This window comes from Mustela erminea, chromosome X (genome assembly GCF_009829155.1).
Source record: "Mustela erminea isolate mMusErm1 chromosome X, mMusErm1.Pri, whole genome shotgun sequence".
NCBI classification, from domain to species: domain Eukaryota; kingdom Metazoa; phylum Chordata; class Mammalia; order Carnivora; family Mustelidae; genus Mustela; species Mustela erminea.
Genome location: NC_045635.1, coordinates 90,075,133 through 90,092,088, shown reverse-complemented (window position 1 = coordinate 90,092,088; position 16,956 = coordinate 90,075,133). Strand labels below are relative to the sequence as shown.

The following is a 16,956-nucleotide window of genomic DNA, read 5'->3' as shown; positions in this document are numbered from 1 at the left end:
CTCCCAAAGCAGTCCCTGCGAGCCCCATGGGAACAGTTTTCCTGCAAAAATGACATTACGAGATATGTTTAACCCACTTGAAAGGATGAATTGTTTACTTTTGGCTTTGTTTTCTGAGGCAGAAGCATGCTGTTTTCATAGAAATAAATGTTCCTAAATATAAACGAGTCCCATATGATCATGAAAACAGGTTCACCTGCTCAAAATACTTGGTTGGAGGCTAAAGTTTTATTTTGTATAATTTGTGCAAACTGAAGTTACAATCTGGAAGTTAATATTTTAGAAAAACAGCTATCCAGGGATATCACCTTTCTTGAAACTTATTACAGAAGCCCAATCTTTTAGGGATTTAAGTAGCTTTTCTCCTCAGGATGTTTTAATCATTAAGGTTAGAGTCTCCGGCAGTATTTCAAACCTGAAGGGGTTAGAAATGAGGCAGCCATTTTGTTCCGTAGCGAACGCTCATCACTGCAGAATCTGCCAGGGAACCTGTGCCATCTTACCCTTTCTGCCACTGGCCTCGGCCCCTGGCCCAGGCCCAGGAAATACCAGGCTAAAAATGACCACCAGGTCAGGCCATCCCCAGGAGGTGGTGGACTGAGGTGGTGTAAGTCACACTGTGTACCTTCCCACCCTACTCTTTACCCCTCACAGGAAGGAGAAACCAGGTTAAAATGAACATCCAGTGTAGCCTAGAAACAGAGTCAGAAAATAAGGAGCTCAAGAGGAGTGCAGGAAAGGGGCAACCTGTTTGGCATTCCTTTGGCAGGGGTGAGGAAGAGCAGCACTTGATGAATGTACAGCATGTATGCATATAAGCCTTGGGTCTTTTTTTAGCACTGGCCAGGAAAACAAAAAACAAAAAACAAAAACGTTTCTCTATCTCCAATCCTGTCTCAGTGAGTCATGGCCCAGCTATCTGGTCAAATTAGTACACCCCCTTAAAGCCTGTAAGAACTGTGTTGCTTCATTTGGGATGGCCCTGACCAAAATGATCACCAAATTGTTCCCTTGCTATTCAGCCCTTCTTGGGCCAGAAAGAAGGTCATTACCATCTCTATTCTTCCCGATTCTCCCCTTAGAAGATGGACTCCCAGAATGCAGTGTGTCAGGCTATAGCCAGACCCAGATGAGGGTATATGGATGAAGCAAATGAAAGCCACAACAGAAGATGAGATTAACAGAAGCAAAGAGCAGTAACATGAGGAGGGTATATTCAAGAGAGTCTGGTGAGAAAAGGGGAATAGGGTCGTCCACCAGGAGAATTCAGCGCAATGAAGAAGCAGACCAAGACATCACTGAGGTGCAGGAGTGAAGTCGCATTTTCCAACAGAATCACTTCTGAATAACATAATCCTTTAATTTTTTTTCATAAACTACCTTTATCTTGCCTTAAAAACAACAAGGACATCATCCCCATATGATTTTCCTGCCCTTTCAGCCCGTTGAAAGAGATAGAAACTATACAGACAGAGCTACAAAGACTGCAGTTGGGCAGACCAAGAATTTGCTTCTACAAGGTCTGAACAACAGGCTTCACTCTGTTCCATTTTACTTTAATAATGATTATTGCACTGGAGTCTCTGCTGGGTTGGCTTAGTGGTCAGCTAATAACTGAACCAAGATGCCTTAAACTTCTGGAACCAGCAAGTCTCCCAGTCTTGGCCAAGAGGCTCTGTGTACATGTTGGGACATGCCTTCAACATTCAGCCAGCCAGTGGGTAACTCTGCCTTAGTCTTCCCTTGTGCAGAGCTTGGAACCAGCCAGAGTGAAAGCTTAAAGCCCCGTCAGTTCTTTCCTCAGCATGCACACAACAGTAGGAATGTATATGGCCCTGAGCATGCATATAGTCTTCTAGATTCCCAGGGATATGCCCAAACTTTCCAAGCTCCAATGAACACGTTATTCCTTAGCTTTTTCTTTTAAGCTTTCCAGTTATCTACTGCCTCAGCCAGCTATGAAGTTAAACAATGGCCTCTATAATAGTTTTTTCATTTGATCATTTTACTTTCAACTGAAATAGAGCTAACATACAATACTATATTAGTTCTAGGTATACAACACAGAGATTTGACAATATATATATTACTCAATGGTCACCACAATCAGTGTAGTCACCATCCGTCACCATATAAAACCATTACAATATTGTAATTGACTATTGACTATATTCCCTATGCTATACTTCGAGTCCCCATGACTTATTTATTTTATAACTGGAAGTTTATACCTCTTAATCCCCTTCACCTGTTTTCCCAATTCCCTCACCATTTTTCCCTCTAGCAACCACCAGTTTCTTCTCTGTAATTATGAGTCTGTTCTTGGTTTGTTTGCTTGTTTTGTTTTTTAGATTCCACATACAAGTGAAATTTTATCATATCTATCTTTCTTTGCCTGACTTATTTCATTTAACTTAATACCCTCTAGATCCATCCATGTTGTCACAAATGGCAAGATTTCATTTGTTTTTATGGTTGAGTAGTATTCCATTACACACACACACACACACACACACACACACTTTATCCTTTCACCTACTGATGGACAGTGGGCTTCCTTCCATATCTTGGCTAGTGTAAATAATGCTATAACAAACATAGGGGTGCATATATCTTTTCTAATTAATGTTTTGTTTGTTTTTGTTTTGTTTTTTACTTTAGGTAAATACCTAGAAGTGGAATTACTGGATCATATGATATTTCTATTTTTAATTTTTGAGGAACCTCCACACTGTTTTCCATAGTGTCTGCACCTCTAATAGTTTAATTTTTTAAAAAGCCCCTGCCATTCCAAGTAAGGGCAAATAAATACAGTATTGCAAGTGGGGTCTTCCAAGGAACCATCAGAAAGATCAAATAATGACAATTCTCTGAAAATGAGGCTTGGAGTGCCTGTGTGACTCATTTGGTTAAGTATCTGCCTTTGGCTCAGGTCATGACCTTGGGGTCCTGGGATCAAGCCCCATGTCAGGCTTCCTGCTCAGCAGGGAGTCTGCTTCTCCTTCTCTCCCTGCCCCTTGCCCTGCTCCTGCTCTCTCTCTCTCTTTTTCTCTCAAATAAATCAACACAGTCTTTTTAAAAATAAAATAAAAATGTGGCTTTACAGGAACTCCAACTCCATTCTGTGTCCTACAATGGCTGTCAGGCTCCTGGCTTTCCCTGCAATTAGAAGCTCTAAATTCGGGGCACCTGAGTGGCTCAGTGGGTTAAAGCCTCTGCCTTCAGCTCAGGTCATGATCTCGGGGTCCTGAGATCGAGCCCCACATCGGGCTCTTTGCTCAGCAGGGAGCCTGCTTTCCTTCCTCTCTCTGCCTGCCTCTCTGCCTACTTGTGATCTCTCTCTGTCAAATAAATAAAAATAAAATATTAAAAAAAAGAAGCTCTAAATTCTCAAGACTCCTATAGGCCAAAATGCAGCTGCTTTTCTTGAATAAATACTACCCAGACTGTTGCAAGCCTTTGGTAAATGTCTAAAGTACTGAAAAGGTTGATTCTGGCCATTTTTGCCATTTTTTTCATTGCTATTATAGACAGAATTTTCAGAGGCCCTCACTCAGCCATTTCTGCTATGTCTTACTTTAATATGTTTTCTAGTCATTGACCAGATTTCTAAGGGTTATTTCACAAAATTGCAAGCAAATGAGAAAATAGCTTTGAATGATCAATTTTTAAAAATTTTTTATTTTTTATAAGCATATAATATATTTTTATCCCCAGGGGTACAGATCTGTAAATCGCCAGGTTTACACACTTCACAGCACTCACCATAGCACATACCCTCCCCAATGTCCATAACCCCACCCCCCTCTCCTGACCCCCCTCCCCACAGCAACCCTCAGTTTGTTTTGTGAGATTAAGAGTCACTTATAACGATACATTTTCTGATAGCACTTCCCAGAGACGCTTTTACGTGAGGGCTCCTAGATTCGGTGTGGCTTGTGTCCCACAAACAACACAAATTCTCGAAAGTGAAATCTCATGGTAACAGAATCTCAGGGCCAGAAAGCGCCTGAGATACTATGGCACATCTTCCTTATAGGCCACCTGATTTTAAAGGCATGCCAGGATACTGCTGATTCTAGAACAGCCTTCTCAGCAGTACATACATATTTAATATACTGTCAAGTAACAGCTTCAAAAACATAAAAAAAAATCTAAGAAGATAGGTATGGTAAGGGTTGAATATTCATTAATATATTAATTCCATAAACTTTTACTGAGTACCTACCATGTGCACAGAGGCTAAAACATCACTGAGCCGTAGCATCCATCTTCCAAAAGCTTTTAATCTAGTGGAGGGGGTAGGTCTGGAAACAACTAATAACAATAAGTACTATAATAAAGGAAAGTGATGTAATATACAACATAGGGAATATAGTCAATAATACTGGGATAACTTTGTACAGTGACAGATGGTAATTAGGCCTATCGAGGTGATTATTTCATAAATTATATCAAAATATCAAAAACATCAAAATACTAGGCTATACACCTGAAACTAATAGATTTATTGTGTGTCAAATATAATTCCATAAAGAAAGAAAGCGACACAGAAGGCAACAAATGATTAATTCCAACTGGGGGTGAGTGGGCCTTCTACAACCTAGAGAAGGTAGTATCTGAGCTGAGCCTTAATAGAAATGAGTTATAAGTGGGAAGGGGGAAGGGAAGAAATTCCTGGTTGAGGGAACATCAAAAGGATTTGGCAAGCAACTGAATGTGGGGTGGGGCTGGTGGGGGGAAGAGAGAGAGAAAGAGAGAGAGGGAGGGAGGGAGACAAAAATAACCTGCAATTTGGAAGTGTGGATGATTAAATTGGAGCAGAAAAACAAGATGTGGGGTAGGGAGATAAAGTGTGATCTAACCAGAACATGTAGGACTCATGGGTTTGGTTGATAGAAGAAGGACAGGGTTAAAAAAAAAAAAAAAGTGGAGGAAGTCAACCTGCACGGGGATTGTGAAGAGGGACATGGCAGACAGCAGGTGGATTAGCAGAGCCTCGGGAGGCAGGTGGAATTCAAAACAACAAATTCAGCCTAAAATGTGCCTTCATCCTCCTCCTTCTGGGTCCACTTAGTGTTCTGGCCTCGCAAGCCTCTGCCCACCCAGGCTCAGGCCCTTCCCATCTGCATTTCTCTCCCTCCCACTGCCCTGCTTTCCTGACAACCAAGAACCTAGAAAATAGAGAACTGGACAACAATCCTCATCATTTCAAGAGGGACTGTCACGTCCCAAACAGCAAGTTTTCTTGAATGTATTCAGCAAATCAAATCCTAGAGATGCTGGGTTGTCAAACAGTGCAAAAGACATAAGGATTTCTCTACACCACTATAAACTTTGGCACCCCAAGAAAACATTTATCATTTTAGACTTACAATACAGAATCTTAACCAAAGGGTTAGGCTTCAGTGGGACTTTATGACTTAAGGATATTCTATTTAACTGACTGGTGCTGGTGGTGGTGGAGAGCAGGAGGCTGTGCCTGACAAATTTCAGGGCAAGTCCACAAAGGGATAACCAGTCCAGTTGCCGAGGGTCCATTGTTCAGTGACTGAGAAATGGCAGTACCCTCTACAGCTAGAAAAACCAACTGGACCATAAATAACTTGGCCCCACAAAATAGAACATTTCTTACAGATTTTGGTCAATTCATCCTACTGATAATGGTGGTAAGAATCAAATGAAATGTAAAATTGGACTCTCTGGTTTTCCTTTAAAGTGATTCTTTTGGGGGTGCCTGGGTGGCTCAGTGAGTTAAGCCTCTGACTCTTGATTTCAGCTCAGGTCGTGACCTCAGGGTCATGAGATGGAGCCCTGCCTCTGGCTCTGCACTCAGCGGGGAGTCTGCTTGAGATTCTCTCTCTTCCTTTCCCTCTGCTCCTCCCCTGCCGCTCTAAAATAAAAATAAATAAATCTTTAAAGGGATTTTTAAAAAAAACTCATTGCCTCTTTAAGTATATTTTTGTTGTTCTCATTTCAGGACAAATTATTGTCTGTTTTCTGCTGACACCCATGAAGAAATGGGATTCCATGCATGAACTGCTAAGGAATACACCTACCACTCAGATCACTGTCCCTCTAAATTGCTGCCCCTTTTTGCTTTTGGCAATGTAACTCTGCTCTTTTTGAAGATATTCCTTTTTTTTTTTCTCAGAAGAATAAAAAGATGCCACTTTGGTAAGGCTTATCTTCATTGATAAGACAAAGAAGGCAGGACATTGGATGGATGGATGGATGGATGGATGGATGGATGGATGGATGGACAAAAAGTATATGATTGGCTTTATAATTCAAGACTTGAGGCAACTATCCCACAAACTGAGGTGAGAATCACCTTGATTATCAAGAGGTTTTTTTTGTTAAGACTCAATCTACTTAGTGCAAAGCGTGGTTGTATTCCCAAGGAGTATAAGTTGCTGTCATATAGTGGGTCCAAAAAAAGCCCCCATGGTATTGTGCCTTTGATTTTGGACAGTGTCCAAACCAAAAGAACAGGAATGCTCAAATATAGAGCTCCTGATTCATGTGGGGATCAAGATATCATGAAAATGTTTTGCCAAAATGAAGAATGTATCATGCAGTATTTCTCTAACATAAAAAAATGTGGGGCCACCTGGGTGGCTCAGTCAGTTAAACATCAGACTCTGGATTTCAGCTTGGGTCACGATCTCAGGGTCATGGGATCAAGGCTCAGTTCAGGCTCTGTGCTGGGCATGAATCCTACTTAAGATTCTCTCTCTCTCTTTCTCCCTTTGCCCCCTTACCCCGCATGTGCACATGTGTGCTCTCTCTCTCTCTAAACAAAAACAAAAACAAATAAACAAACAAAAACTAAAAACAAAAACAAAATGTGGTTTTTATGGCAGGTGAAGAAAAGGAGGAATCACCCTTCTCCCCTCTCAAAAAGAGCTCTAGCCAAAAAACCCTAAAATTTATGTTCTAGTCCTACCCTGCCACCAACTAGCTGTGTGACCATGGAGAACTTACTGCAGTTCTTTGGGCCTTAGATTCTCCATCTATAAAATGAGCAGTATGTTTTTCAAACAGCACATCATAACTCCTCAGCAGGCTATGAACTCTACACAATGGGTCACAATCAGCATTTCTTAAAAAAAAACATTAAATACAACAGAAAAATATTAGAACATATCACATGTAATAAGGATTTGTACCATTTCATGAGACTCATTTGTGTGTAAATAAACTGGGCAGCAATACATAATGTATTTCCTATTGTACTGTTGGATCAAAAAAGTTAGAAAGCCAGTGGTCTAGACCTATACTGTCCATACAGTAGCTACTAGCTATATGCAGCTGCTCACATTTAAATTACCTAAAATTAAATACAACCAAAATGTAAGTTACTCAGCTGCACGAGCCCCATTTCAAGCACTCAACAGCCACATGTGGCTATTGGCTACCATACTGGACAGCACAGCTATAACAAGTTCTATTGAGCAGGTTTATCCTAACAACCTATCTATGGAGGTAGAGGTAGGGTGGGTTGTTAGGAGGGGTACTTCAGGCTCTGGGGAAAGAAGATGGGTTTACTTGTCTCTCTCTCTCTTAAGAGAGTCTGTGTGTGAATTTCTAAATAATTGAGCCAGCAATTATTTACTAAGTTCTGTACTTGGTTCTGTGAGGGATATACAGGAAGTAGCTTCATAAATAGTCACTAAATTTAAATGAGCAATTGAAGGCATCATAAAAGCATAATATCTAAAGATATGAGCCTTACATCCATGAAAAATCTAATAATAAAAGGCACTGCATAAGCAAGTGTTGATAATAACTGCATGTGATCAAAATTCAGAAAAGGGGAAATCAATGAGCATTAGAGCCATCAGAAATGATTTCAAAGAGGACACAGGATTTTAACTGGTGCTTAAATTATTGCTTCAAGTAGGATGAACAGAGTTAAGACAGGAGAAAATTCCAGATTAGGGGAATGCTAGTAAGTATGTGTGGGTCAGAGAGGGGTCTAAGTGCTGGAGAATACTGGGCGATGAGATTAGCAACGTGACTAAAGCCTGGATGGTAGAGGGAACGAAGCAAGCTGGTAGAGTCCAAGTCTCAGTCAAGCCACTAACAGCTTTCAGAGCCCTCTCACGTGATGCTTGAGACAGCCTCTTGAGGTATCCAGGGCAAAGATCATTACTTCCAGTTTAGAGTTGAAGGAACTGAGTCTCAGAGAGGTGAGGAGTCTTGCCCAGAGTCAGTGAGCTGTATAACCAGGATTCAAACCGACTTAACCTTACTCTCTGTCCAGTATTCTTCTCCACTATACCTTGCTGTTACAATAGAAGCTGGGTCCAAGGCATTGGAGACAAGGGGCAGGAATGAGAAGGTTGTTGTAATAATGCAGACACGAAGCACTGAATCCCTGGCCTAAGGTGGCAAGAAATCAGATGTTCTGGCCATATAACATACTATAAAACAAACTGACAATGCAGTCCCCACTGTTTATAGGGGATAGTAAAAGTAGACTGCCCAAGGCGAGAAGAGTATAATTATTTTTAACTGGAAGTGACCTAAACTACCCCAAAGGAATAAATCTTAGCAATAATATTCATATGCTTTGTCCAGATTTTTCCAGACATCTGAAGGCAATGTTTTGGACACGGTTCCTAAGCAAACAACTCTTTATGTGTCTATGCATTTTTATGAGCCATTTCTGTCTTGCTAGTGTTTCCTTCCTCTGTCCATTTCAATGTTCATTTCTCAGAACTAATTGGTCATATGATCTCTTACTCATCGAGATTTCCAGTGAGAAAGGACTAGTGCAAAAAGGTCAAGGAGCTACAGGCCTTGAAGTTTTTCCATGCTATTTGTTTAGTAAAAATAATTATTGGCAATTTAGTTAATAATAGTTTACTAAGAAAATATTAAAATACAGCATTGTCAGACTAATCTTAGAGGATCGCTTCACCTATGTCACTGAGCTGCTCAAAAACCTCACCGGGCTTCCAAGATTGCTCCAACTGATAGGAGTTGCATATGAACTCATCAGCCTGGAATTTAAGGCTCTCTCCTATATGGCCACCTCCTACATTTGTATTTGTTCCCCGCTGCTCATTACTCCTTTCATTACTCTTTTCAGCCAAAAGAAACCATGTGATACATTGGAGGCTCTCTGCTCATTCATGTCCTACTTATACTTAAGTCCTACCTCAAATGCTACTTTCTCTATGAACACTTTGCCCTCAATTTTCCCACCAAGAGAATGGCTTCTTCTAAGCTGCTACAGTCCCTTATTTTTATCTCTTTTATGGCACCGGGCACTTTGTTCTCTAGAGTATTGTTATTTTCAGGCATGTCATATCTCTGTTATTGGGACAAACTCCCACCTCAGTCCATGTAGTGCTTCTCTCCATATTCCCGAAAGCTCCAATCATAGGGCATTGCAATAAGTTGTCCCCCTAAGCCCCATCAAATGTTTATGGGATGAATGGGCACACTGACAAAAGTTGACAAGCTGGTTTATATGTCTCTGCAAACATCCATTTAACAATCCTTTGTGGAGGACCTACCATATGACTGACATTGTACAAGGCCTTGGGGAGAGTAACACGTGTTAAGCAACTCCAAGTCTGTTGGGAAGAGAGAAGGAGAGTTCATTTTTAGGCAGTATGGTCAGTGTTGGCAGGTGGAGCTAAGGAAGCACAGCAGAGGACCATCTAAGCCAGCCTGGGTACACAGAAGGCTTGGGGAAGAGAGGTGATGACAGGACTTAGCCTTAAATGATCAGAGTTAAGCAAATATGGTAGAAGGCTGTTCCAGGCAGAAGAACAGCTTGGACCCAAATGCCAAGGGCTGGGAGACTGTGCAACAGTGAGGCCACATGGAAACTGTCAGGGGTTGAGGCTGGAGAAACAAACAAGCCCAGGAGATGTTGGCCTTGGAAGCCTTGGTTAGGCTTCTGACTTAACCCAGGCTTCCTGGAGTCCCTGAATGCTTTCAAACACACTCAGGAGGAAGTCTGGGCATCTCCCTATGAGCAGAATAGAAACAGTGCAACAAGTAATTGCCTGTAATACCAATCTTAGTTGTTGGTTTTTAAACATTATCAAATTAGCTTCTGTTAAGGAAAAAAAAAAAAAAGCCTTAAGTGACCATCTTTGTCAAGGAAGGGGAGAAGGTGGATCTCTGTCTTGGGGCACGCTCACTGGCATAGCACAATGGCAAAAACTCTGGAGTCCTCCCCAGGAACAGTAACTCTCCACTTCATTTAGGGCACTTGCCCAGGTTTTCGCCTCTGTTTACAATCACCTCACCCACTTCCCAGACCATGGGAGTTTTCTCCACACCCTTTCAACATCACACATCATTAGGAAATACTGCCAGCAGGCATATGATGTTTAAAAATTCTTTACCTTTGATGTCATGTAAAACTATACTGCCAGAGTTCAGTTTTTGGATTGCATAAAATTATACATGTACCTTCACTTTCAAAACAAAAGATGTGTTCCAAGTTAACCCTCGGGTAAAGTTCTGTAAAGTGAACCTGATTTTCCAACACTATTTTGTCATTATTTGCGCCATGGTGCCCCAAGAAGAGATAACTGTACTCCATCTCAAAAAGATGCAACTGGGGTGCCTGGGTGGCTCAGTGGGTTAAGCTTCTGCCTTCGGCTCAGGTCATGATCTCAGGGTCCGGGGATCAAGTCCCGCATGTAGCTCTCTACTCAGCGGGGAGTCTGCTTCCTTCTCTCTCTCTCTGCCTGTCTCTCTGCCTACTTGTGATCTCTCTCTCTCTCTGTCAAATGAATAATATCTTTAAAAAAAATAAAAAGATGCGGCTTGCTATAAAATGGCTCCTCATCCCTGTTGTGCACTGTGTATACCAGACACCAGGAAAATAAACATCTATCTGCTGAAAAGCAATCCACCAACCACAGCAAAAGTACTCTCTAATAGGCGCACCTGGGTAGCTCAGTGGGTTAACCTCTGCCTTCGGCTTGGGTCATGATCCCAGAGTCCTGGGATTGAGCTCCACATCGGGCTCTCTGCTCAGTAGGGAGCCTGCTTCCCCCCCACCTCTCTCTGCCTGCCTTTCTGCCTACTTGTGATCTGCCAAATAAATAAATAATTAAAATCTTAAAAAAAATACTCTCTAATATCTGCAGGCAGAAAATCTTGATCTGCTAAACAAACACAGATCCGTTTTTAACTCCAAAAGTGGCTCTTCACAAAGTAGGGCTGCTTATAAGATGCCCAGCCATCAGCTCTTTCATTAATACTGACTTAACTTATTCTAAGTTAAAAATGTCTTTTGATTTACTCCACCTACCCTGAAGACTCCACTCCTAGATTTATGTCCAAGAAAAATGAGTGCATGTGTCCACTGAAAGATACGGTAAAAAATGTTCGCAGCAGCTTTATCCATAACATCCAAAGCCTAGAAGCAATCCCAGTGTCCATCAGTAGAATACAATCAACACAGTGTTAGTGTTTGCCCCAAATACATAGGTTGAAGCCCTAATCCCCAGTATGATGGCATTTGGAGGTGGGCCCTTGGGAGGTAGTTAGGTCATGAGGACAGAATCCCTGTGAGTGGAATCAGTTCCTGTATAAGGAAAGATACCAGAGAGATGATCTGCCTCCCACATGTGAAGACACAGCAAGAAGGTAGCCATCTGCAAGCCAGAAAGAGAGACCTCACCAGATACCCAGCCTGCAGATGCCATGATCTTGGGCTTCCCAGCCTCCAGAACTGTGAGAATAAATGCTTGTGGCTTAATCCATTTGGTCTATGAAGGTTGTTACAGCAGCCTGAATGAACTAAGACAAGGTGCATGGATCAACTGTGGCAAACCATTCATAGCAATGGTACAGAGCAAGAAAAAAGAACTAATATTAGGTACAAGACACAGATGAATCTCACAGACACATTAAACAAAAGAAGTCAGACACAAAATAGTACATACAATATGATTCTGTTCATATAAAGTCTGAAATCGGGCAAAACTAATCTATGATAATAGCAGTCAGAATAGTTGTTACCTTTGGGAGGTGGTGTTGGCTGGTGGGAAGAGGCAAGATGGAAACTCTGGGACAGCAGAGGTGGGGGAAGAAATGTTATCTTGATCTGGGTAGAGGGTACACATATATAAAATTTCACTGAGCTGTATGCTTAAGATCTGTGCACTTAGCTGTATGTAAAGAATACCTCAATTCAAGAAAAGAGAAAAAGGTAAGTCTCTATACTGGATTTATTTCTGGTACAGATGGGCAACATAGATCAAAATTATGCTAACAACAAAATATTGTTTATCAGGAACAGAGATATAGCTCTAAATTTCTCCCCCCCTCAACACACACACATCAAAGCCAAGTCAAAGTATTTGGGTGCTCCAGATATTACTTAGATGTCAGGCTAATTTATTGGATTTTTCAACTTCTAGTATTCCAAAATGTTATCGATTTTGTAGGCTCACTTTGATTTGATTACAAATTCCCAAACTTACTAATTCTTCTTTTCTACTATAGCATTAGCTGATCTTCATCAGAGAAATATATTGAATTCCCACCCCCCAAAATGTTAGTGGAAGAAAGTATAGTAGACTGAAGAGAACACTGGCTTATGAATTGGAAGAACTAGGTTCTATTTCTGCTCTGTCTTTTGCTACGTAAGTCACCTTGGGCAACTCTTGTAAACTAAGATTCCCTTTCCTTATCCATAAAATGTAGATAGTATCTTCCCCACAGGGCTATAGCGAGGAGCAAATGAGAGAATGGATATAAACGTGCTTTGTAAACTTTAAATGAGTGTTAATATCCCCAAAGCTAAGTGTTTCGTTAGAACTTGTGCCTGGTTGTGGCCAAGAGAAAATGTACTTAAATGTCAAAGCTTGTACTTCAGTTTCGCACATCTTATATTTCACCAGAGATTTAGGATCAGCAAGTGCACTCAAATTCTAACATCTCTGAAAAGTTGGAATGATTTCATGATAATGAATACTGAAAATAGACGTGTACAGGGAAGCAGGATGAAGAACTGTTCCCAATTATGACTTTTAAGTCTATCTCTAGTGTATTCTCCATTATATTCAGTTCATACTTCTAGAACTTTGAACTGTTTCTGCAACACTCATGCCATGGTTCCCCCTCTCTGTTATGAATTTCACAATAACTATCCCTAAAGGCTGTTCCCATTTCTACTTTCTGCCATCCACCATGACCACGATAGCAAAATTTAAAAATACTCCCCACTCTGAGCTCCTCGTCAGAGACCTGAGTAGTCCTGGTCAGAGAGCCCCAAATAGAAAACGCCGTTTCTTAAGTGTCACCTTTTGATGTTTGGTTCTCTGATGACGGGAAGTGATATAGGCCAGAGTTGCCTCAGACTGCTTCCTGTCACCAACTATCTTTTCCATCAGATCCAGCAAGAAATATCTGACTGGAGAGTCATGCAAGTGTGAGAGGAGCTAGACAGAAGGAAAAACAATGAATGATTTGGTTTCAATGTCCCTAGTGGTTCTCGTTCCTGCAGATTTTGTTCTTAGTCTCAGAGTTAAGTTTGCCAAACTAGAGCAAACCTACAGATAAACAAACAAAAAAGACTAGAGAAGGTAAATGCTGAAGTTTTCAAGACCCTTGAGAAGCATTCCCTTCAGGCATTGAGTCCCAGTTTAGAGCTCTTCCGTGAACCTTCTGAACAAGGGGATAAAAACTGATTTTATAGAAGTAGATTGACAACAGCAAAAAGGGCCAGCTGACAAGGAAACAGACAGAACATCATAAAAAAACTAATATGGAGTCATATACTCACACACACATACAATGACTAAATGGTCTGGGACCATGCAGTGAAGGGACAACCATTGAATCATATTTCAACAGGCCTTAGAATACCATTGCATTATAGCATATAATAACTGATAGTCATAACAATGGTCCTCACTCAAAAAATTAGATTATGCCCATAAAAGCTGTATAAGAAATCAGAGGAGTAAATTGCTTCTTGGTTGGTTTTTTTTCCCCCTCTTTGGGGAATTCCATTCATGATAGGGAAAATGTTAAAAGCTTACAGTGCTTAGAGGGAATCATGAGCCATTTAGAAAGTTGTTTATTCGAAATGCCTTTTCCCCAGAAAGAGTGAGGTAACTGAGATTCTACTTTCGTTGGTAAGATGAGATGAATGCTGGTTGTATAACAGACACAAGTGTTATCAGGAGGTCAGAAAAAGGAGATGAGCCTGGGATAGCATAATCAGAGAAGGCTTCACTGAGGAGCCAGGGCTGGGTTTGCTTTGAGGTCCCTCTCCACCCAAAGCCTGGTTCTGCCTTCCTTTATTGCCATCATTAAGCAGTCCTGCCAGGGTCTCAAGTTTAGAGTCACTAAAAAAGACTAGTTTTAAGGGAAATGTAGTGATAGTGAATAAAAAGAAAAACGGCAGGCAGACCCTGTACCATAAAGGAGCTTGCTGATGCCTTAATGTCCAAATAAGCAGAGCCTCTGGTATGGGTGGCAATTGTGCCAAGCAGCAAATAATTTCTGGGAACCATGGATGGGGTACCATTCATACTCTGAAACTACTGGAAAAGCAAGGTTTAACAAAGAATTTTTACTTGATAGTCTAATTTTATTTAGTGTATACAAGTATACCAGTGGGAAACTACAAAACATTACTGAAAGAAATTAAAGATGACACAAACAAATGGAAAGACATCTGTGTTCATGGGTTGAAAGACCTAATATTGTTAAGATAGCCATATGACCTAAAGCAACCTACGGATTCAACACAATTCCTTAAAATCCCTCTACCCACCTCCCCTCTGGTAACCATCAGTTTGTTCTCTATAGTTAAGAGTCTGTTTCTTAGTTTCTCTCTCCCCATTTTTTTCCATTGCACATTTGTTTTGTTTCTTAAATTCCACATGAGTGAGATTATATGGTATTTGTCTTTCTCTGCCTTATTTTGCTTAGCATTATACTATACTCTAGCTCCATCCAGATGTTGCAAATGGCAAGTGTTCATTCTTTTTTCATGGCTGAATAATATTCCATTATATATAATGTATAAATGTATTATATATACATGTAAATACATATATATGTATATACATATACATATATACACACATATATATACAATTTCTTCATCCATCTATTGATGGACCCTTGGGCTGCTTCCATATCATGCTATTATAAATAACGTTACTATAAACATAAAGGTGCATGTATTCTTTTGAATTAGTGTTTTTGTATTTGGGGGGTAAATACGCAGTAGTGCAGTTACTACATAGGGTAGTTCTAGTTTTGACTTTTAAAAAAGATTTTTAAAATTTATTTATTTTATAGAGAGAGTGGGAGAGTAGGGGGAGGGGTGCTGGGGAGGGAGAGGGAGAGAATCTCAAGCAAACTCCATGCTGAGTGCAGAGCCTGATACAGAGCTTGATCTCACAACCCTGAGATCATGATCTGAGCTGAAACTAAAGAGTCAGACATTTAACGGATTGAGCCACCTAGGCGACCCTCTGTTTTAACTTTTTGAGGAAACTACATACCATTTTCAACAGTGGCTGCACCACTTTTCATTCCCACCAGTGGTGCATGAGTATTCCTTTTTCTCCACACCCTCACCAACACTTGTTGTTTCTTGTTTTTTTTTTTTTTTTATTTTAACCATTCTGACAGATATCTCACTGAAGTTTTGATTTGCATTTCCTTGATGATGAGCGATGCTAAACATCTTTCCATGCATCTGTTGGTCATCTGGATGTCTCTTCTTTAGAGAAATGTCTGATCATGTCTTCTGCCTCTGCCCATTTTTAATTACATTATTCATGTTTTAGGCATTGAGTTTTATAAGTTCTTTATATATTTTAGATACTAACCCATTATCAGAGATGTCATTTGAAAATATCTTCTCCCACTCAGTAGGTTTTTAGTTTTGTTGACTGTTTCCTTCACTGTGCAGAAGCTTTTCATTTTGATGTAGTCCCAATAGTTTATTTTTGCTTTTATTTCCCTTGTCGCAGTAGATAAATCTAGAAAAATGTTGCTATGGCCAATGTCAGAGATATTACTGCCTGTGCTCTCTAAAAATTCTATGGTTTCAGGTCTCACATTTAGCTCTTTATTCCATTTTTTGAGTTTATTTTTATGTATGGTGTAAGAAAGTGATCTAATTTCATTCTTTTGGATGTAGCACACCAGTTTTCCCAATACTATTTATTGAAGAGACTGTCTTTTTCCCTGCTTTGTCAAAGATTAATTGATCATATAATTATGTGCTTATTTCTGGGTTTTCTATTCTTTGCGTTGATCTATGTGCCTATATTAGTATCAGTACCATACCGTCTTGATCACTACAGCTTTGTAATATAACCTGAAGTCCAGAATTGTGATGCCTTCAGCTGTCCTTTTCTTTTTCAAGGTTGTTTTCATTTTTATCATGAATGGATGTTGTACTTTGTCAAATGTGTTTTCTGCATCTATTGAAATGATATATGGTTTTTATCCTTTCTTTTACTGAAGTGATGTATCACATCGATTGATTTATGAATATTGAACCACTCTTGCATCCCAGAAATAAAGCCCACTTGCTCATGGTAAATGATTTTTTAATGTATTGTTGGATTCAGTTTATTAGTATCTTGTTGAGGATTTTTGCATCTATGTTCATCAGAAATACTGGCTTGTAGTTCTCATTTTTTTGTGGTGTCTTTATCTGATTTTGGTATCAAGGCAATACTGACTTCACAGAATAAATTTGGAGCTTTTCCTTCTTCTTCTATATTTTAGACTGTTTGAGAAGTATGGGTATTCAAACTTTAAATGTCTGGTAGAATTTACCTGTGAAGCTGTTTGGTCCTGGACTTTTGTTTGTTGGGAGTTTTTTGATTACTGATTCAATCTCCTTGCTGGTAATTACCAAATTTTCTATTTCTTCGTGCTTCAGTTTTGCTAGGTTATATGTTTCTAGAAATTTATCCATTTCTTCTGGGTTAT

The 16,956-nt window shown here is 40.1% G+C and overlaps 1 protein-coding gene across 5 annotated transcripts in view; it reads right to left on the bottom strand.

The window, feature by feature from the left end:
• Positions 1-16,956, bottom strand: part of ATG4A (autophagy related 4A cysteine peptidase) — a 54,352-nt gene that overhangs the window by 20,812 nt on the left and 16,584 nt on the right. The window contains exon 1 of one of the 5 annotated variants that reach the window (XM_032330492.1): positions 4,229-4,244. The exons of the other annotated variants lie outside the window; for them this stretch is intronic. The gene's annotated coding sequence lies outside the window, so the exon portion shown is untranslated. Of the gene's footprint in view, positions 1-4,228; positions 4,245-16,956 lie in introns of those variants that run through there. 5 annotated transcript variants of the gene reach the window in all.